Source organism: Helicoverpa zea, chromosome 25 (genome assembly GCF_022581195.2).
Source record: "Helicoverpa zea isolate HzStark_Cry1AcR chromosome 25, ilHelZeax1.1, whole genome shotgun sequence".
NCBI classification, from domain to species: Eukaryota; Metazoa; Arthropoda; class Insecta; order Lepidoptera; family Noctuidae; genus Helicoverpa; species Helicoverpa zea.
Window position 1 is genome coordinate 8,457,850 of NC_061476.1, and position 24,721 is coordinate 8,482,570.

The window sequence follows — 24,721 nt, forward strand, 5'->3', positions numbered from 1 at the left end:
ACAATTATGTCAGGAGGTTGATAAATTGTGATAAATGTGTCACCAGTCCAAGTCAAGAAAACCACAAACAATATGAGCGTACTGAATATTTTCTTATGTAGGCGAGAACTTCAAGATTTCAAGATGATAACAAACTTTAACATTATTGTGGTGTTGCTATTATTTCATTAACAAACCTAATGATATCCCGTATCTGTACTGTACTGATTGATATAACTGAAATTATGACGCCATAATATATTGTATTGACATTCAAACCAAGAGTCGAATATTACGCACAAGTTTTCCTGGAAGGATTACGTTGTGAAGGAAGATGGTGATCATAAATGTGGACGGATAAAGAAGAAGAGGACGACCAAAGAATATAATATGTAAGACGATTAGGCTGCAAAGAGTATCACTTATAGGATGTCATCAGATAGGAAGGTATGTAAGCGACTGTGCCGAACTATAACCTGTGATAAGGGCAGGGTAATAACGATTACCGACAAGCTTTCTGCCTGATCATTACCTGGAAAGCGCAACATAAAATTTCGAGTTCTACGTCACTTTATAAATCGGAGTTTTTCAGCGATAATAATCGATATGACATCACAGTTGCTACCTTATACTGCTGCATATAACTAGCCCAGTAATTGTACCTATCTATAATGCAATTCTTTATGTCACGATGACTGATAAGAATACATTAAAATTATCTGAGTAAAATGCATCTAGATATTGGCTGGCGCCATCTGAGGACAATGATTTCTATAGATTGCTTTGTGTGGCAGTCGTGTTCTCTTCACTGAAGGTAGTTAAATAATCATGTACTGAACTACTACTAAACTTGTTGTTTTCTGTTAGCAGTAGATACTAATACTATTACATAGATACGTAACGTTTTCTAGCGCACTTAAATTAAAATGCTTTCGAAAACAAATACTATGTACAATGTATCTGGTAACCATTTAAACACTTCCAAAGAGACTTTATACTTTAACTTTAGATGGCTGTAACTCCAAAAGGACAATCAGAATACAGAAGACCAGAGCAACGTTGGGCCTGCTCTGGTCCAGCTGTTGAGCAAACAACAAAATTCTTATGATGAACATTACCTAACCAAACCAGTGAATACAAGCAATCATGAATCAGAGAAGAATAAACGCAGAAGATTGGCTTTCTAAGCCTAAATGAAGCAGTAAGAACCTACAAAACATTGCCAAGCCTGCATTTTAATGTTTGAAATAAGGATGCATTTGTCAGTTATTATAATACACAGAACATACATTAACAAAGAAGTGACAACGCCATACAATGTAGTTCTAGCGTCATTTCTGAGCATTATACGAGTAATAACGAGTACATATTACTTTAACTGCATTATCTTAACTTCATGAGTTCGTCTTTCAGCGTTATGTAAGGTTCTAGAATGTGCGGTTAGGTTTATTGTTTTAGTTAAGTTAACTGTTGAAGTGGGTGTGCACAAATTAAAGGATGCCTATGTCAAGCTGTTAAGTAATATCATAAAGACTGATGATGATGATGAAAGTGGAAGAATTTGAATATAAGTTTTTTTACCGTGGGATTTGAAGTGTAAGAGTTCGTCTAAAGGTCTCGTCTCAAAAAGGAAAAGGATCAATAATCAAGGTCATACCTATTACTAGTTTTTTTCTGGTATATAGTCCCGTTATTAACTATGGTTTATCAAAACTTCCATCAACATTGTTATCTTTACGATTACTTCACTGAAAATCTTACAAAGATAATAATTATGTAGGGTATACGTGTTTTTCCATTACCGTTTTTATTTTATTACTGTTTTAGGAACTGAAGATAATAATAAAATATACGCAATGGAAACCACTTTATATGTAAGACTATAAGCTTTGCCTCTTATTAAAGTAGGTACAAAAAAGGTTAATTCTACAAAAAGGTATAGTAGCGGGGAATAACCATATGCAGGATGAAAATCTCAAGTCTCACGTATATTGATAGAATGTATATCAAGATACGTGATCGTTAAAAAATCTTAAATATCAGCATTTCACGATATCGATATCTCATATTCAATGAACTTTCATAAATTCTGCAAATCCTACATTGCCTAAGTATCTAAACTTTCTTGATATTCGTAACTAGTAATCGCTGTACAAAAATAGCAATGAAGGATATCACTACTATACATTCAATAAACACTAATCAACATAGTAGGTACCTATTCCAAACCGTATCGAGGACCGCTAAGCTACCGTGAATTCAACGATTAGGCCTGTCAATCCAAGATCGGTGATCGCGCAATGGCAGCGCGTCGTAATTTGACGGCTTATACATTAACTATGCCTATCGTTGATTGGAATTCTTGCACACTTGTATGCGTAGTAAAGTGTGGTATGTTGTTTTTATACAATCTGTTTTATGTAACTGAAGGATTATGACAGATTTTTAAACATGTCGAAATTCTAGTTCATAGAGCAAAGTACACTTAGATGTCATGAGGGTTATTTGAAAATTACCTTATTCACAATAATTTTCCAACATTTATTTTCAACTAGAGGTTGCAGCACATTTAATAACAGCAATTTTAGCCAAATATGGTAATGTTTACACAATACATTGTCGATATTCTGAACATTAAAGTAAAACAGATGAGGTTGATGACAACCAAGGTGATATAGCTACAACTAGGTACAATTATCAATAAAATATGATGAGAGAATATCAAATCAAGAAAAAGCTTAACAAAGACAGATGAAGTAATGAATCAAAGAGTTGTTTTTAGATATGTTTATCATTGTACTTAAGAAGTAAGTTAAGACAAATATATCAAAATCTCATGGCACGGAACAAGACAACTTTAAAATGAAGATAACAAAATAGATAAAATATTAAATTCAGTACAAAATATGAATATTGATAACATTGAAACCTGTTAGTTGGTTTCCGTTGGAGCCGAAACCTGAGCGGTTAAACCAATTGATTAAGTATCAATGACAGATGATAAATATGACAGTGGTTTTCAGAACAGCTGATAAATGTTATTTGTCACGATAAGTGTTGCTTTGGGATAACCGTATGAACCTGAAATGATTGTGAGTTTAAATTTAGATATTACAAATAAGATTCTTTAATAAAAAATACTATATGAAGCTATTTTCATTATTCATGACGCTATTTAAATTGTGATATGCAAGACATCACCATAACCCGATGTTTCGGATAAGTGATAAGGAATGATATTTTCAAAGCTATCGATTTTTATGAGTTACAGAAATACGACACTGCTAGCGAGGCCAATAGAAAAACTTCGATGTCCATCGACACCGAAATAAGAAGAACACTATGTCCAAATTCACTCAAAAATCATCTGACTACCATAAACGTTTTGAACTGTAGATTCTAGTGTAAAAACAGTTCAAATCGATTAGAACAACACAATCCTTGACCACGTGACGGACCCACGTGATGATGACAATTACATGGTATTACATGAGAAAGTGTCGCCAGCACTAATTGTATTACTGCACGTGATTGCAGACAACGATTTGCTATTGTAAACAATCATTGAATCATTATCTTCCAAAGGTGAGACATCAGCTGCTGAAGATTAAATACATAGAAAGAGCGAAATATTGAGTAGAGATTTAGGCACGCAAGCTAATTTAATATTTTTAGTAACATCATGGCAATTCAATAATCAAGGCCAAAAATATTTGGTTGATATCAGAATAAAAACCCATGGCCTCTACAATATAATGATGATGATTGAATCGGGGAAAAAATTAAAGAAATTGGTCATGCTAATGGTATACAGGCCAATAGTGATTATAATAATTCAGTTATTCCACTCAAAGAAGGCTGAATAGGTAAAAAATATATCAGGGTTAGTGAGGGAAAACAACATGATGAGGCAACATTTTCGGTGAGTAAACGGTAAAAGGTAGGTCGAAGTTGAGTAGTTACCTTTTCTGTTAAACCTAACCTGAGACAATGGTTTGGAATTTAAAATAATAGCTGGTAATTAGTCATGGCAGTAGCTTAGTAGGCCTTTTTGTGACAGAATTGATGGTAGCTAGGTATTTGGTATTACTGAAACCAATAGATATGTGTAAAATTTTGACGCAATAAAGTTATTAATCATACATACCATTGTTTCGTGAAAAAAATATTAAAAGTGGAAGTTGTAAACAGGAAAAATCACCATAGGGAGATGAATAGCCATCGACAAATAGTAGTTTTAGTAGGTCAAACATTGACAACAATATTACAACAAATCTAGACAATGGCACAGAATTTGTAGCAAACCACAATTACAATAAAGTGTACACTTTATTCAGAATTGGATATTGAAAAGATCAATTGTGTATTGTGTCATAGGTACATCTGTTGTTTGAAATGTATAATGTTTATTTGTTTGAATAGCTGTGGTTTTTTAAAAAGCCCTTTTTTGAAAAGGTGTTACTGGATATGATGAAGTTGAAAGACATAAAACCATAGAGACATCTCTTAGGTACATAAGTGAGGTAATCTTAGCAAAATTATGGAATATAATTATCACTGACTAACAGTATAAAAATGTAACATCGTAAGTGTAACGGGCAAATATTTAAATAAACGACAGATAAAATAAGTTATAGACAAACAAATACCGCTCCATGATATGTCGCGATAAGATATATGCATCTGAGTGCTATGCAGTTGTAAATTAGTCAGATTTCAGGCGAAGGAGCAACATCATTCAAAGTGTCGTTTGAGACCATTATGATTAAGTACTTATAATAAACAAGATACGGAATATACTATGTATATATGATGTCTTGTCAATGAAGAGTCTAAATGTTTGTAGAAACTTCTCATTTAGATACCGAAGTTAATTTGAAAACTCATTCAAAATACATTAGAGTATCTGAATTGATTGAATCAATTAAAGAAAATAAGCTGATGCAATGCATAGCACGAGACAAATGTAATGATATCCTATTAGTAAAATACGAAGATACTGCAGTAGTGATTCTAATCCTAGATTAGATTTTATTAAAACTTAACCTAGTAGACCTACAGACGAAGTGAATAAAGTGCATGAAGTGAGTTTTTTTCCAAAACAAAGACGCAACTAATTATAGACGGGGTCAGTTGCCAGATCGCTTAAGATCAGACAATCTAGACAGTTCATCTAGATTTTTTAGAAGTTGCATTTAACGTCGAAGAAAAATTGAAAGATAATTTTGAGCGTCCGTGAAACTGTGAAAGTAGTATAGCCTACTGAGTAGATGACGTAGTTTTAACAAAAGATTATGTTCGTGACCTGAACTAGTTTGTATAAGCAGATTCATTGTATAATTTGAGACGAGTCAATAACCTTATAAATGATACTATTGATGAATACGATAGAAATGAAACTGTAAAAGGAATACGTTCAACAAAACTTGAGTCACACTACATAGACGATATGTTTGCACGTTTGTCTGTACATAATGAATCAATCACTTCTGGCTCCAATTTCCTTTATCTGCTGTTGTAATAACAAGATTTGCACTTCAAGTAATTGATACAATATTGTTTTATGTTTACATTGTGTAATGAAGTAGTGAAAACAATCATTACAAACACTAAGAAGATAAGAGAAGTGAGAATGACTGCTTTCAATACATTTTTTCTTTTATTATTTACGTCATTGTATTTTTCAACTACATATTATGTAAAGTTAAGGTAAAACCTATTAGGTGTACTTATCAAAATAATTACTTGCCTACGTCATATACCTACCCATAACAAGATTATACATTTCAAGTGATTCAATAATTATGCCTTCAATTTCATAATTTGATTACAGATTGCTGATTTAAATACAAAGGTTGAAATCAATTATAATAATATGGCCGTCAATGAAGCTGATTAGTTTCTAGCAGATCCGGAACTTAGAGCCGAGCCTTAGAATAATGAATTAATTAGAGATAGACTATTTGACACAGTTACAGATGACGGCCCGTAAGGTAAAGCAGCTTCATGCTCGAAGGTTTATGAAACTTCCTCGCGAGGTCATTTGTCAGCCACAATCACAGAATCTTATCGTGACGGGAGCTCGGCCGACAGATTTGAAAATGTATACTTTTTATCGTTATCAAACGTCGATAAAAGGATTTTATAGATTTTGATTTAGATAGCTCTTTCATTATGCTACGTTTCATTTTGTTAAATAATATTACTAACAAGGATTACATCAACGAGTACATTTTTAATGCCTTACTTAATATTTTTAAAATCAAGTCATTGTGATTTTTTTGCTTATATCAATATTTATAGCAACTTGGTGTTAATTAGTTATAATAATGTACAATACTATGGAAAGCCTTGTATCAAGAATTACTCTACATTCTTATAACTAAACTTCTGAAGATTTTGACAAATGTGATTGGTGGGAATTCTTGAAGGATCGTAAGATGTGAAGGCGAAATGGGGAGGCCTAATGGCCGAAATGCCCACCAGTGAAAATTCAGGCGAGGAAGAATTTGAACGTACAGTTAACTGAAATGGTGAAATAACCAGGACATGAGTAACAAGAAAATGTTGTAAGGGATTTGTTAATGATAAGGTGTGACACAGTTATCTCAGTTGGACAAGTTATTGAAGATGGAGCAGTTATTTCAATGATAAGCTGTCACGTCTAAGATAGATGCTGATAGGAGCTTCAAGGTCGTGAGACTGTGTTCACAAGTCACTTGTTATATTTATAAAGTATATCAATATTTTTCTAAGATGATGATAGCTAAAAGGAATTCATCAGATTTTCTAATTAGATTTCAACCCTATCTCTGAACCTTCCATTAATAACTCGTCTTCTTTCTTGGCTATTGAAGGTACAAACTTGTTAAAAACTTTCTTAAAAGGTTCAATTAGTTGAGAGTGTTAGTAAACGTGCTTGTTACAGTTACCGATACCCATGTTTTGTGTGTCACTAAAAAGTTTGCTATTACTACTCATTACAAAATAGTTACGCAATAATTGCCTAACTGTGAGGAGTGGATACGAACTTGTTTTTGTTTTTTTCTGCAGTAACATTAGCAGTAGTTACATTTTCTTTGGTCTATTTTTGGACATTCAAACCCGTTTTGGGACTGGTATTTTTAGATATAGTTTAAGGTCTTTGAAGAGCATCTGCGTCACCGATATTAATTCTAATAGCCCTCTGTGGTACGCAAAAAAAGAATACAAAAAATATTGTTGGGTAATTTTGACGATTGTCCTTCAACAATGGTTGACTTTGTGCAATTGTATCAAACAAAACGCTAATTAGTAATGAGTCGAAAACAAACACTTGCCATGGGAGCCCGGCCTATAATAATTAAGTGTAACAACTTAAAGAGTGGCGAACAGCAATTAGAACAATAATTACGAACAAGGAGAGGCTACTGATCGTCACATCGTTTCGGAATTACGTCACCAGAAAAAACAATGGTGTCCACGACAATTGTTAACATTTAAAACAACAAGACTTTGTAGTTGTGGTTCAGTATATGCGAAATTATGAATAATTCTATCTAGGCTAGTTCAGCTACTTCGTAAAACCATACTGTCCATTTCTTTGCAAGTGTCATTTTATTTTCTTTTGCTTTATCAAGTATTATTGCGTTATGCATTCGGTTTATATCATCTACCGTTATCACTTCATTACTAGAAAGCTTTATAATCACAGTTATTACAACACTCCAATAAAGGACATCACATTTTATTGCTTTTCAAGTGTATAATACTCTCTCTACTTTAAACCTGTATTACGACAGTTTTGTTTACTTTATCGACGTCATCGGCTTGAATTGGAACCCTGAAATTATCTAACCAATTCCGTGGCACGATTTAGTCAGTAATATGATGGTCACGAATGTCAATGGGTACTATATGATCAGTTTATTACATTGACACATATTTTTGCGCAGTGACGTCACTAACGGGTAGAGAGAAACGTCAGTGATACTCATTGGTGCTGTTGCTATCCTGGTTTCGGCTTCTCGGACTTTTATAAAAAGTAAATGTAATGTATAAAGTTCAGCATTGTTTTTATTTACATTCCTTTCAAACTTGTCGCCTTGTTTCATAGCATATGTAAATAAACAACTAATTACTAGATAAAAGATACATAAATGCATCCAAGATTCTATCGTTTTCCTCATACGGAACTCCATTAGCCAAAGTTCCATAAATCGATATAAGTGGCGTGAAGCAGCCAACGACGTTGTATGCTAATACATTCACATCGGCTTTTGCAAAAATATTCAACTTGCCTAACTATGAAGGCTTGAGTTTGCAAGAATTATGCAGAAGCATCAGCGATCGATTATTATGTAGATAGACAGACTTGTCTTGTCTGAGCCTACTCTGGATTCTTTGTCTGACATGTTACACATTTTTCTTAGTTATGAAGCAACAGTGTGTTTTGTGTTATATCTCTTGCATAAGATGTAGAAGCCAATGTATTAACAGATTCTTTTAAGATCATTTTTCTAATAATTTCCCCGTGGACACTCTTTATTTTAAATCAAGGTCTAGACTACGTACACTACCAACGATGAATGAGATATAAAAACCGAGTAATATTCTAGAAATAATTAAGAAAAGTAAGCACAGCTCTAATCTAGTAATGCTCACTTAAGTTACGTGTATCGAAAGACGTTAAAGGTTGCAATCAATTACACGATAACAACAGACAGCCATGAAATGGACAAGGTTTCTGAAAAACTAAATGAAGTTAATGTATAGGACTATATCATTCAAAGATTTAAAACATATTTTTCAGAAGCAATTAGTTAGAAAGTATCTGAGACAGCGGTAAGGATCAAGTTTCTATTTGACGACCTCGATGGCGCAATGGTCAACATGCCGGACCGCCGAACCTGAGGTCCCGGGTTCGATTCCCGGTTCGGTCGACATTTGTGTGATGAGCATGCTTGTTGGCCGTGGTCTGGGTGTTATGATATGTATTTATAAATATGTATATATGTAGCTATATGTAGTTTATCAGTTGTGTTAGCACCCATAACACAAGTTAATAAATAACTTACCATGGGGCTAACCGACCGTGTGTGAAAAAGGTGTCCCGACATTATTATTATTATTTTAAAGGATCTGGTAATCAAAATTTGACATTTGTTTCAAGCACCAGGATAAAGAAACCTAAATTATAATTGTGATTGACAGTAAGTTATTTTTTTAATATCTAGACCAAATATAACAGGGAAAGGTAATGTACCAAAGAATGGCAGCACACGGTAGCCCAAGAGTTTTCAAAGATGAGTACGAAGATACATCGAATGGATCTTATGGAGGATCATATGCATAAGGAGTAATATAAATAAGACCATTCCCATTGGACGTCACAACAAACAAGATATCAGTGACGACACAACAGAAGATAGGCAACGTGTTGCCAACAGCCACGTCACACAATAAATTATTATTAAGCTTGTGACGTCACAAGGATTGTAAGATTGTCACAATTCAGAACATTATAGAGATTGCAATCTGTTTGGCCACTAATAAGTAGGTTATATCTTTTTGTTTTGTGATAAGAGTGTTACTGTGATTAATTTGTGATTTGTGGAGGAAATGTGGTTTGTTGATAAAGTAACATGAAATTCTTTCATGAGTTTTTGAAAGTTCTGTAAAAAAATTGCACATACAGGTAGATGCTTAACTTAATAAATATCCCACCTTATTTTAAAACGTGGTTTTAAAAAGTAACTTTGTGTTATTATTGTGTGTGACCAAATACTGGTGGTGATTTGATGGCCACACTAAAACCCGTAGTTCTCAAAACCACGTTTTATAAGTTGATATACATATGTATCTTTTATGTTCAGTACCACCCTGTTAATTTTAAATAACTTAAATAACTCAGACTTTATTATACCGTTTTGTGTAACAGCTTTTTTCTGGTGTAATAAATATATTATATACCAATCTTACAGTCGTAAATCTTAGGTACTGAAACAGGAAATCCTATACAATTATTGTTGTTAATGTTTTCAAGTTAAATTGCGGTGCGTTTCAAATCACTTTTCTCACACATTTTATTCAGGTGACTTAAAAGTGGTCTTCACTTGATGCCATGAATCAACCAAGCTACAATTATTAGGTTCCTACTTTGTTTTAATTTCATTTCCAATAAAAGTTACTATCCTAGTTAAATGAATCCTACTTAAATTCATCTCAAAATACGATCCTAACAAAAAGTCCCAAGATCAGTAAATAACACCAAACTCAAAATATTTATTCGCTCGTTAAGGTATTTCCAGGTGTACATTTACTTTACTATAATGTCATAAAAGCCATCGCCATCTTGTGCCATCTCGTTGGAACAAGTGAGCGTGAAAAGTACCGTGACAGATCACGCCAATACGAGGCTGCGTGTTGGTGCGTGAAAACCATTCATGCTTATACTCACATTCCTTTATTGCAGGAAATCTAACAACAATCTACGTTCCTCATTTACTCCCCGATGCGGTAAATTTTTTTAGCCCAAAAATCTTGTCTCATGGAATTACGAATTCTAACACAGATCTACATTTTACCTCTAATATGGTAAGTTTATCTTTTAATTTGAAATTCATTCATGAATGGAATAAGAGTAAAAAGTCGGAAGCGGTTTCCATAATAAAAAGGGGTATTAATTAGGATAAATATGATATGAATAACATTTTGTAATGAACTATGCCATGTGCCATTTAAATGTGTATGTAACTGAATGTAATATTCCAAGTTAACTAGAACCACAAATGTAACTAAAGCAACGGAAAGAGTTAAATGGGCTTTAGCGTCAACAGTCATACTGCATTCAGACACAAATGTTAATTTTATAACACTGGTCAACTTATTCAATGAAAACTATTTCGGAGAGTCACCAAAAGTTATTACAAAGAATAGCTAGTAGCATGTGGTTCATGTCAAACTTTGAATAATACCTTAAGCCTAACGAGACCTAAACACGTACGTAAAAACAACCAAAACAAGAATTGATGAAACAAAATCTCATTATAATGTACCATTCAGTATACCACAAGCGACTCCAGCCAGTGAAGCGTTTAAATCCGAAACACACGATAAAAACACACTCGCGTAAAATAGTACATGTATTGAAATCACAACACTAGTGAATGGGCATAGAGATGCGCTACGTCGATCCACGCTTAGAACCCGAGTGGGACTGATTACGGCGTCGCCATTATCGTGAAAAAAAAAAACACAAATAAAAGTCAACGCTATGATAAACCACAGGTATCGCCAGTCGAGGACAGGCGGTGCAAGTGGACGCACGTCTGTCAACTACTGATAAAGGCTTCATGTTCTGAATGAGGATTGCTTTTTTGAGGTCGGTAAATTTTTTGTCCAGTTCTCGAATTTAGTAAGGTCTTGTCAGATTTTTTGATTTGCTTTTTTCAATACCACGTGAATACTTGATGATTGGACTGAACGGCAAATCTGCGAAGTGTTAATGAGTTAGTCGCGACAATAGTTACAGATCATCAAGGTCATGTAGTAAAATTACGTTCCGTTGTTTTTCCTTCAGTTCTCATAAACCGTAGTACAAATAATAATGTTTAGGTACTCTATGTACTTGTTTACGTTTGTAAATGAGCAATGTTAGGTCATGATTTTTATCGCGTACTGAAAGAATTTCATATTTGTTTCGGCGCATTAGCTGTGCGTTTGTTTGTGTTTGGCATTCTTGAACTAACCGTGATGACTGACTTCCAGTCTCAGAACATATAGTATCTGTATTATAATTAAAATTTGAATCTGATGAGAGAATTTGGGATAATTCTGAAGATTCTTTCACAACATCACTATGTGCTAAGGCTATTGAAGCATTAGGTGCTAAAGCACCGACTATAAATAAACATCCATCAAACAAAATAAACAACGCAATACGACTACACATCTCTAATCATTAATCTTTTCTAACAACACGCGCAAGATTTACAGAAAAAAAAAACACAGGAAAAATACAAGTCCTTATCACGAATTTAATTATAGCTGTAATCACGTAACATGATTACAGAGATACAAAACTAAATCGGTATAAAACATACAATAGTTTAATGTAACATAAGTAATGGAAGTGTTAACCCAAGGTCGCATGTCAATAGTAAATCATGGAGTATTAAGAGTAAATCATGGAGTATTAAGATTTTTCTTGTCAGTACTTTATCTTAAATAATTGTAATTGTCTCACAGTAAGCTAAAGAGGTTTTAATATTAATGGATCCAGTTTTATTGGTTTCCTTACCAACACATTTAACATCAAACGTGCTTTCCTGAGATAGTCAGGTGAAGGATGTGCCTAAATTGTAAATTCACGTGTCTTGTTGCCAGACTTACAAACATAGTTTAACAGTAAAAATGACTGGGTTAATGTGAAGGAAAACATCTTAAGGAAACCAGGACTGTAAAGTCTGAAATCGCCAATCCGCCTTGACCAAGCGTGGCAAGCATTTTATGAGAAGAGAAGTGTGGTGATAAAGAGTACATCAAACAATCTTAGATGACCAAGAAACGGTACAAATCTGACGAAAAATGTGTCGCATATTCTCGGTTCCGCAACGCCAGAACAAATATACAGTAAAACATTCAACTGAAGATACGTTAGTGCATCTATAGAAAATGATTCAGAAAGACAGTTACTCCTATCAGCAGAAAGCTATCAACTGTCAAATCTGTTGTCTATTTTCTGAAAATCCGTGATCGTAGTAAATTGAATAAGCACAAGCTGTTACGGCAATTATCCGTCCTTATCCGGCGCTTATGAATATTCACGTACAGCACAATAGCGAGCTATTTGCGGCGACGCACGCCTGCGTGCGCGCAAATCGCGAGCCGATACCTCGATATTTATAGGGGTGCCTGCATTTTAAATGGCTTCTAGTTTTTCATGAAAAATCTTTTGCATATCTACAATGATATCATCATCTGCCTAGACTTTTCTTAACTATTTGAGTTCAGCTGCCAGAGAGATTAATGGCCACCTATCCACGGGCCGACCACGCCACGCATTGTTAACCCCAACGAACGATCGATTCTTGCAGCAATTACTTTGCCACGTGCTCTTTAACAAAGTCTTGAAAGTCTTAGATCTGCAATTGTACCATAATGTGCCTAGTCCTTTCCGAACTATGTTCCAGTTCAACCGGATGCAGCTGAGTTTCAGTGTTTTACATGGAGCGACTGCAATCTACTATGTAGCATCATCTACAATAATAAATTAAGAATTGTTCCAATTTCTAATCCTGAAACGTGAAATTTTCTGAGAGCATGTGTGAATCGCTTTTCAGTAAGGTTCCTATTAACCTAAATATAGTTGCTAATGGCGCAATACAATGAAATTCACCCACTTTTATCATTTATCATGTAAATATATAAATCATGAAAATCGTGATCTTTATCACTGTGTGCGATGATTGCCGATATTTTTGGGTTATCTTTATACTTAACATGTGCGGTTCATATTAGATCTAGTGTTGTGATACCATCTTGTGTTACGTATTTGATAGATTCTTAGTAATCGTGGTTAAAATTGTATAAGCTTTTGATTAAATTATTTTCATTTTACTTATCAACTGACTATTCTCAAAAAATATTTTGATCTAGAGTCCCCAGCAAGTTCACAAGACATATAACGTGTGCTTCAGCAAGAGCATTATGCTTTTGCAGTTCATGAAATCAAGATTTCTAGGGGAAAGTAAAGCGAACTAAGCGTTTACTAGTAACTTCATATCTTTTTACCAATGTTGTAACATCAAAGTGAAATTATCCGATATTGCCTTTTTCATATTCAAATAAAAAAATCATGAAAATCGTGATACGAGCGGTTAGCGTTGGGCACCAAAAGTGCGTTTATGTCGTGGACTATCAATTTGTAAGTATGTTTGTCACACGTGAAGAAATCAAGGATTCGGGTTGAGGTTAGCTGTCTATCTAATAGTATTATAATCAGGTAATTTGTGTATTGGATAAATGTCTTGTGACACCGGTTAGTTATATTACTGTTAAGTTTTACGACTTGGTTGTTATTGGAAATCATCATCATCAGCGCATTTAATATGATATTGATATTTATATTTTAACTGCCTCGTTGGTCTAGTTGTCGCAAGTGTGGCTGCTGAGCACGAGGTCTCGGGTTCGATTCCCGAGTCGGGCCGAAATCGCTTTGCGGGTTTTAGAAGACTTTCACAAAGCAGCCCAAAGCCTGGAAGTTGGTGATTGATTCACCCGTGCATCGGAGAGCACGTGAATGTCGGTCCTGCGCCTGATCTCTTTCCAGTCGTGTCGCATTCCCGTCCCATCGGGCTATGAGAGTGAAGGAATAGTGAGTGCACCTGTGTCTGCGCAAATGCTTGTGCACTATAACAGCTGTCCCTAAATGGGGTTCCGCGGAACCCTGAGGTTCCGTGACAGGCCCTCAGGGGTTCCGTGGAAAATTCAACATTTCCATATGGTAAATCGTTTCACTTTTGACAATATTAAATTACTATTAATTTTCAATTAAATTGTTTTAAATATTGCATTCCAAAATACCATTTAAGCACCATGTAGGTGGGTACCACTCGGGAGTGTAAGTACGAGTTCGCGACAAGTGGCGGGGGAAGGCCACGGCAGCAGATAATTTAATTCCGTTTTTTACAAATTGTAGATTAACTTAATACCTCCAGGTCTTCGGCAATCGGCAAAAGTAGGTAGCGAGTCGGCCAAAAATCACCGCATTTTTAGGGCTTATTTCATCGCCAGGATTATACGTTTTCATACATTTGACAGGACGTGAAATGACACGGCATACGAGTATTTCTAGTGGCTATTTGTACCATGAATCAAAGTGTGACATTATTTCCAATTCTTGCACCTGCGCGAATCCGAAAATTTCGCGCTCGCTTCGCTCGCGACTCCATGTTACGTGTGATGCTTTTGTGTTCGTTTAATTGCTCAAGTATCCAACACCGAAAAAATTTCGCGTCCTTCCGTCGAGGTTTCCTTTGATGTTTATTTTTTATTCCTCTGGTTCAGAAAAAGCAATAGCGCTATCTTCGCTAGCTACTCATTCATTTGCATTTCCTTTTTTGTGTGGATATTGTACTTTTTGAGATCTTATTAATTTACAGTGGTTTTGTTTATTTTGTGTAGGTACTTACACTAAAAAAAATTCGCGCTCGCTTCGCTCGCGATACCGGCTACCACAGGGTGCTTGGAACTTCTTCTTTTAGTTAAAAAAAATCGCGCTCGCACCTGTACAAACCCAATCTATTTCTTTTTGCGTTTACTTTGTCAGTCTTCAAACTGAAAACTATTCACATAATACACAAAGTCAAGGGCGGCTAAATTGTTTTCTGGCCCGTGTGGCCATGCTACGCCCGAGTATAATGGATATGTCTCTAACCATATAACCATTTGGTGCGCTACCACGCGCTACGAGCCGTACTTAAGTGTATATACGTCTTTAGTTTACTTCTTAAGCTAAGGTTCCGCCGAAAAAAGTGAGACGAAAAGGGTTCCGAAGCCAAAAGAATTCGGGAACCGCTGCACTATAATATGTCCTGCGCAGTTGGCTAATCTCCTTACATGAGAACAGCCGCCGTAGCCGATAATCGGCTAGGAGGACATCATCATGATATTTCTAAATTATTCCTTCTCTTTATGAGAAGAGGCCTGCTGGTGATGATGATATTTATCTAATTTTGCATAAGGACTTGTCCCATTGTGTACCATGCCATTCCTCTTTTATCTTATGTCCCAAATTTAGTTTAAAGCTTCTGTATAATTTGCATATTTTCTATGTAGTATTATTGGTTTTCTTTGGCTGAAAATCATTGATTCACAAGTGATTGTCAACACGATTTTCATCCTTGAATCAGGAATAGACATTCTCTATAATAAAATTAATTGCTTTTTAAATTACTGTCTAGTTATTGTTTGTACAATTAACTGAAACTAGTTAGAATCACTTTATTGCATTAGGCTTTTGATAATAAAAGTGTCTACTGACTAGATTTTTACATTTATAATTTGCTTTTGTAAATCCGAAGATTGTATTGTAAAGAAACAACTTATTCATATTTATAAATTAAATCATAGTTATATTGCAACAAGGTTTAACTTTTTTGCCACTTGTCTATTTTATTGAGTGTACAAAAGAAGTTTTTACATATTTTATGACATAACAAGTCTTTAGCAAAACTAGAAAACCTTTTAAATGTAGTCACGTTTGTGACATAAGTACGTGAAACGGTACCTCACGCCGCCATTGTGATATGTATAGTGTAAAACGGTGTGTCTGTTTGTCTGTTCAAAGTAGATATAGTAATGGAGTGACTTCGGAAATAGTGGACACACTGAGAATGGTAAAAACTACATGTCAGCATAAGCCAATATCTTTCCTGTATTGATTGTACATTTCTTAGCTTTTAACACGGTTAAACCTGTAAGAACTGTGATTTCTAACATCAAATCAAAAATGTTTCAAGTGTCTCAGAATATCGTCACATCATAAAGAATGAAGTATAAAACACAGAACCTCAAAAAATACAGACAGATCCGGTTGTATTTCATCGTAAAAGATTTAAGTCCAATCAATATAATGGAGTATTTACTTGCACTGAGCTCCTAAATATGTATATATTAAAGTAAGTAGTTCTATATGTATGTGTCAAGAGAAGCGATAAATGATAGCGTTAATGTTTGCTGAGCTTGTCAACTTATGTTTGGTTTGCGGAAGTAATAAATATTATTAGAGAATCATATATCAGCTGGTTATTTTGCTAAGGTACATAATGAGTTTGTTCAAATAGAAGAAGGTAATGAAAGCTTTGTTACTGGCAAGGCAACAATTATAACGTTAGAGGTTGTTGATGACGAAGGGAATCAAAGGGATGTTGTAACATGTACAAATTCAGTTGATAAAGATAGAGAAACAGCAATACAAAGAGTTAGAGTTCCATACTCCATAAAATATGAAAAAGGATATTAACAATAATACAGAACAATTCATGCAAAACGAGCTAATAAACAGCTAGCAATTTTTCCTAGTAATTCAACGTTGTTTAAATACACCTAACAGGAAATATTACAGAAGGTATTCTCTCTTCAAAACCACAAACTTTGTGGCTATTGGTTTTATATTTTACCTACAGTTGTCATTTCTAAACATTTCACACACCTTCTAATCTTGTTGCATTTTCTGACTTTATAGGCCATTATTAGGACCCATCGAATCTTTTTTCTTTATCTTCCAAAGTAACTGGGAAAATTATGGTAGACAATCTATATAACAATGGTACTTCTATAACACTTGACATACCTCAGTCATCTAATAGTATTGAGTCGTGAAATGACGTCACGTGCGCAGGCGCCGTCTCCTCACGTTCAGGTAAATAATATTTGCCTTGTGCCATATTGTTCGCTTCTTCTTATGAAGTTTCACTATCTTTGTAATTTATGGGGTGAGATACAACTGTATGTTTGTTGTTATATGAACATTGTTCTGGTTTCTTTTTTTCAGTGTTGATACTGCAGTCTGATGAAATTTGCAACTGGATCATGGGTATATAGGCTTGTATTACCTAGATAGATCTCATCGACAGCATCATCATTTTCTACCTAACAATAGGTGAAATAGCGGTCATACGCAGGATAACAAACACGTTACTTACGTGCCACTTTTGACAATAAGATATCTTCTAAACGCTACATGATTCAGAAAACAGGTCACGATAAATGACGGATTAAGGAAAAATGCAGCAAATAATAAACTTAATGAATTATTTAATTGCATAAAGCCTCGAGATAACAAAATAACTCTCGACACAGATGCAGTTATCGTTCAAAGGAGTCACGAGAGACATGTAATCAGTCAGACTGGGTTTAATCTTACATTTTTAGGTCAGACATTTGAGGTTGTCAACAGATTTTTTAAGACAATCGGCAAAGATTGCATCTGTTCGTGATAAGGTGGTTTACATAAAGATGTTAAGACTCCAGTGCTTACGAAATTGTTGCTTGTGTACACATTTATACAAGAGGTTAGAGTCCTTCTTCGTACTGTTATCAGATTACACAAATTAACTTTATTCCTCAATTCAAAGAGGTATGTTCCCTTACTTCTATGTCTACTTCTAAGTACTGTAGTTTCTTGCAGTCGAGTCCTGTCAATCAGTGAATGGGATTGCAAATAGCAATGCTTTAAAGGATGCAAATTTTACGTTCTTGTAAAAAAGTTTCTGGGCTTTTGGTCATATCAGGTTCTTGATCTAGCGAAAGTGGATTGACATCAATAGTTGAAGATTTAAAAATATTTTAAAAGTGCGTGTTCTTTCATAACATAAGAGTATGTTACAGTCGTAACCGTATTGTATAAAGTATACTATCTTATCTTTCAGGCTGCCAGATTGCAGTGATCCATCACACATCAGTGACAAGGCCTAGTTGCTGAGCAAAGTTTTCCTAACATTATGTAACTGAAGAATTTTCTTCAAAATCCGTCTCAGAGATAAACATAGCTCCATTATTAATAGCGTACAGACTTAATTATGTTTCGTACTAAATTATAGCAGGGTTCATATTTTGATTGAAGCTAAATTCAAGGTCAATTAGCTTGTCAATAAAAACTTTTTGCTAAGACTTTGGACTGCTCATCATGAGGATGACGTATGAGGAAAAGGTCCAGATCAAGCTGCTTCGCGTCCGAAGGTCATGTGAACAATAACCCATATATCATATTGTGCACGTGTTGGTGTGTTTGTGAGTCGGAATCGTTTCCAGGGTGACTTTGATCGGAACTAAAGTAACGTGTGTATTGCAAAATTGTTTGCGTTTAAGTTTTTATTGGTTTATGGTATGGTATGGTATGACCAGTTTTATCAACTTCATGTTCATTTCTCCTTTTTTTACATTCACCTTGTCACTTTCAACTACCAGTCTATAGTAATTGTAATTTATGGAGATCTTTTTATCAGGGCATTCTCTGATTAAAAGATCTTCACAATCTATAATTTGTTTGATTTCATTCATAAGTGACTTCGCTGCGAAATCTTAAATCACGTGTACGCCCACTACTATTCTCTCACTATTAATAACATCAAATCAATTACTACGAACCATACGGAAAGCCTATCAATTAACTGTAATTTGTTGTTAAATCAGCATTTTATTGATACAGCCTCCAACTAATTATTTGAACTAATCTTTGCAAGGCATTGCCAACAGCCTTGGCTGCCATTGATAAAAAAATGGCTACAACAATAGTTGGTGACAAATTCTTAAGAGTAAAGGCCCATCCTTGACTATTGAAATTTAGTCTGAAAATTATAATAAAAACTGTGAGGCCGTGCCGACCTTAAGCCAAACAATTATTCATGTAAAAACAAAGCTTATCGCTCCATTTACCGTTTATTGTTAGGATTTAAATACTGGTCGCGGTTTCCGCGTCAATTCAGATTCCTTATTTTCTATAATCTTTGAAATAGTTGATATAGTACTACTTACTCCATCAAATATGTGGCTATGTGATCTTGACGCGACTGATCAATTCAGAAGCGGAAACGATTAAGGTTAATTAAGTATGTGTTTTACAGTGTAATCGATGACCACCATTGTCGTTGTTACTGGGTGGTCCGTTCTAATAAATCGATGGAGTATCGTTGGTGATCCAACTGAACTACTATTATTGGTCAATGATATAACTTTTAACACTGAAGCTCTAGTTCTTTCGACAGTTATCAAGGAGACAAAAGATTCTTTATAATTTGACGCGATTCAAATTACACTACTAGTCTTGAACATTGTTATGTTATAATGCATATAACATCACGTTTGTTAAAAAAGACAATCAGTCAGTAGAACTTAATGTCAAGGAGGAAAACGATGATGATACCAGTACTAACATTGATATAGAAACAGTAATACATAGGGCTCTACTCGAAGCTAGAATAGACTTTTCTAGAGCCATGCAATTACAACGACAAATATAAGTATCATAAATAAGACAGAATGGAAGGGAATCATTACGCCGGAACTAATTTGCCCGTTAACAAAACCAAGGTTACGGTGACTGTTTAGTATGCAAGGCACGGACGATGCATAGATTACTTATTAATTTCGTTACATCTCTCAGAAACAATAGCTTTCAGTGACCAAGGTGACGCTGAGAAATCTTAAGAAGAATCAAGATTAAGATCCAAACGTTAATATTCATCCATTTGGTATTTTGATTAAGACAGAACAAGAGAAAATGCAAAAAATGAAATCTTCAACCTTGTTTATCACTTATGCAAGTACACCGATACTCTTTTTGAGAATACACGAAACAAAACGACCTTAACCATTTGTTTTTATGGCTTAATTAATGAATGAATGTCCGCGGAATTCTTTTGAGAATGAAACGAAACCACCAGACGTCCATTGATGGCATTTTAATGATGAATAACATGGTAATCAAAATTTTATGAACTTTAATTATCTTAATTGTTGTCATTTTATAACATATTTCGTGTTTAATGTAGTGTGCAATAATATGTCGTGTATTCTCGATATAACATTAGTTTTAAGATAAGAGTCATTACTTTGTTGTCAAACACTGAGCGCATTTTTGTTCACGCCTTTGTCAGTGGGGACACCTACAGTTGTTATTCAAAGTCTAGTACCATCAGCAGTCTTTTCATGCAAATGCATGTCCATCCAAAATTTATTGGTGATGAATTGGTTCAGTGGTATCAAATCGCTATCAGGCTAATTGTGCGCAAACAACCATTGCGCAAGTGATCGCCGCAAATCGGGGACAGTACTATTACGAAGGTCGTCGAAAGTGGAGTCATTTGGGGCTCGGACTCGCAATATGTTACTGACGGTCCCAAACCCGTCATGGGCAACAGGTCGCGATGCAAGTTTGCTCGATTTGTTTTAATATATTTCCTTTGCTATGTCTGTGTGATAGATGTGTGTAACGTTGCGTATGACAGCTTCCATTTTGTTTTTGATCGCTTCAAGTTCATCTGCTTAGAATGCCGTTTGGGTTTCATCAGAAGTCATGTTGTAGTTACCCATAGGTATAGAAAACCATGTTAAATCCAAAGTAATGACTAGTTACTGAGGAATTATCTAGAAAATTTATTCAATTAATCTAGGAAGCATATCTACTCATCTAGAACATCTAGTATTTTTCTTATAATCATTAAATCGATTGAATTTGGACTATCGATTCGATCAAAGATCGTGTCATTATACGGTGATAGCTCTATCTTCCATTCTATAATTAGAAGCTTATTTGAGCTTTATTACAGCTATTGAAGTATTATCAAACACATTGGCGGTTTTAGTAAAAAACTTTGAACTTGGTTCGGTAAAAAACATACGCAGGGATTTCCAACGGTTAAGTTTTATAGCCTTGCATACAAATCTGTGCGTTATGACGAAGTAAATTAAATATTATTGATCGCTATTTAAATTGGCTGTATCAATATGATAAAAAGCTGATTTGTTAATTAAAGCTTCAGTGACGCCATTTAATTATTAATGATGATTTAAATTATCTTCTGTAGGTACGATAACTATTATTATACAAATAACAACTAAAATAGACTTGAAGTTGACAATAATATTTTTACTGCAGACCTGGCAATGGAACGGGCGGTAATTTCGCCAGCTTGAAGCTGAAGTGAGGTAATAAAGCTAGCACTCGTTATTTATATCTTATAAGTTATTGAGCCGGCATCGAACCTTCACCTTAAAGAAACCGGGCCAGTTGACAGCGCAGCCGTAGCGGTGCACACTACACTTGTTTTGTGCAATCAATGGCGTGCGCAGATACATTGTCGCTTACGATACGATAGATTGACGGATTGAGAACTACGTAAGGGACTGGTGAGATTTGAGAGTGAAAATATAATAATGGGGAACCAAGCGGATAGTAAATGATATGTATTTAAATTGCTATTCACGTATGAAAGGACCGGATGATGTCCCACCCTACATCATACATGTGTACATATATCGAATAACAATTTAATGGAATCATCATGCGAGCGAGATTTCTCCACTGATTGATAGGTCATGAAACAAATGGCAACATAATTGAAGAAATACGATTACAAGACCTATTTTCGAAGCCAGACAAAACTCGGACGTGAAAGTGGAAACGCGCTAAAATATTTCGCACGAACTGATTGTGAGTCAGTGTTACCTAACGCAGTTTTTACACTTAACTGCCTTATTATGAATACTAAACTCGCTTTTTTCGAGATATATCAATTATTATTATTCCAGGAACTTATGAACATAAAATGACGCACATTATAGTGGAGGGAGCGGAAATTACAATTCCACAGTTTGGGAAAACCTAACTTTTGATGATTACTCTTTGCAAATAACTCCATAATATTCATAACACGTGTATTTTTTCAAATTCTCAAACCTTGGGCTATACAAGGATAAGCCAATTGTCATGTCTAAAATTTTATAATTAATGAAGCAAAAGGTACACTCAAACTCATCATAACATAATTCAACAAATCTTCCATGTTTTTTGTAGCGTCACGGCTTATCAAACGTAATTAAGATAAATTAGTTATAAATAATAGAAAAAAAGACAAGAAGAGCAAGGGTGAAGACAAACAATGTGTTACAAGCCATGAGCGCGACGCGTGCAGTAACGCCCCTTATTTTATCAAAAACTCTAGTAACTACGTCACCATCAATGTTAATGTAATTACAATATTCTGATAAACGATTTGTAGCCGAGTCCAATGCTGCACTGCGTACAACTGATACGTCAACATCATAATGAATTATAGTTATCATAATTAACTTGTAATTTATTATCAATTGCAGGAACCGTATTAAAGTCAAATTGCTTTTATTTATCAATTACTTCGTCGTTTCAGTTACTTTCTTGTGTAATGTTGTTTATTTTGTTAAATGGCATACAAATGTCGGCTCGCTTAGCAACAATGGTAAACATTCCTTGATTACAGGTACCGGTAACTTAATATGCAATAATATCCATATAATTGTAAGTAACGTGAGGAGCAGGCATTGGTAATAACAAGGTATTGTACGCAGAACCAATTATAACAGATACAGATTAACTAATAAGAATTACATAGATCGAATCATACATCTTATGAAGTTATTATAAAAGTTACTGAAGCTTCCGCTGACAGTGAAATCTATTTCAAATAATTTATGGGTTTAAAATGAAGTATGGTCAGTTGTGATACTAACCAGACTTAGTGGCGGTGAAAACAAACACTTCTTAACACCCGGTGTGTAGGTTAAACTAATAACGTAAACTTCACTAATTGAGTGAATCATGATGTAAAAATTGGAACATATTATGAACACGCAATTTCTTTTTGGAAAGAAAAAAGTTGAATATCAACTGTGACTGTTTTATTTAAATTAATAGATAAGTACATGAAACTCTAGTTTTCCTGTCGCTGCAAACCTGTCTATCTAATCTGCATACGTAATAGTTGTACGTGTTCGAAAGAATACATTTTCACATTCGTGTAACTTAATGATGTTATATTTGCAAGCATTCAGAGTTGTTTTACTTATTCCAATACCGAAACGAGATCTTGACAACCAAGTTTTTCTGTCTTTAGTTAACACGTGTAATTCTAATCTACGGTTATAATAAAATGATGAAGGATAATATCTGTCATTTTCCACCCACTTACTGGTGTGAAATATAGTCTTTACGTGTTCTTAGTTAGAATTAACCGTCTACCATACTAATGAAAAACTAGGACCGTGTTCTTCGTATACTGAACCAAACAAGTGACAAAATTAGCAACTTGATTAGTACATTCTTGAAAATAAGCGGTTCACACGAATCGTGTGCAAGACAGATCATCAATAGAATAAAAAAACTACGCATTCGATATTAACGTACTAATTGTATTTACTGGTACATGTAATATCTTAAAAAAGTTTCTTATGACGTTGGGCCTGGTTGAATACCCAGTGGAACTCCGTCTTTGGTTGAGCATGTTATAAAAAACAAACAAAAGCCTTGCTTTTTATTACAAGTCACCCATGAGCTTATTACACATTCTTACTTTCTTATCTTACATCTGAGTACCAGCTGCAAGTTTTTTTCTAATTTGTATGCATCAGCCGAGTCGGTTGCATCTGCAAATTCAGAGTCAACGTAACTTGATTTCCGTGACCCAAATATAAAGAGGAAAGTCCTTGCGGGGTGAAACTGGGAGGTCAGAGTAATAATTATAAGGTTATCGTCGTCAAATCTTAAGATGTTGATGGTACAGGAAAATCTAGAAATCGTGTATACCGGCTTTTTTAAAGTCGAGCAAGTAAGTCTTAATCTTTTTAAATTTATCTCAGAGCAGAACTCGCTTATGAGTTTTGAATTGTTGAGTACTATCATTTCAATTTGTTTTTGTTATTTACGTATTGTATTTCAAATCAAAACAGTAGGTACAAAGAACAGGTTTTAACACCATTAAAATTTTAATGGCCATTCATAAAAAGATTTCAATTGGCAAAATAACCAAATTGTTAGATTTATGAAATAACTACAAGATTAGTACAAGTTCTAAAGATCCTTTTTTGCATTAGCAAGAATTGACAGAAATCAGTCATTGAGCAAAGGTCACGCTAATCGCAGCCGGCAAAAAGCTGATGTAACGAATTTCGTATCTTGACAATGGCTCGGTGAGACTGAAAATACAAGATTCTGTTTTAGTAGAAA

General features: G+C 34.6%; 1 protein-coding gene across 7 annotated transcripts in view; it reads right to left on the reverse strand.

Annotated features, from left to right (window-relative positions):
- The window catches only part of LOC124642738 (transcription factor EB), a 121,923-nt gene that overhangs the window by 39,492 nt on the left and 57,710 nt on the right, over positions 1 to 24,721 (reverse strand). The window contains exon 1 of one of the 7 annotated variants that reach the window (XM_047181358.1): positions 11,028 to 11,151. The exons of 5 other annotated variants lie outside the window; for them this stretch is intronic. The gene's annotated coding sequence lies outside the window, so the exon portion shown is untranslated. Of the gene's footprint in view, positions 1 to 11,015; positions 11,152 to 24,721 lie in introns of those variants that run through there. One more of the 7 variants, XM_047181354.1, reaches the window with a different exon arrangement.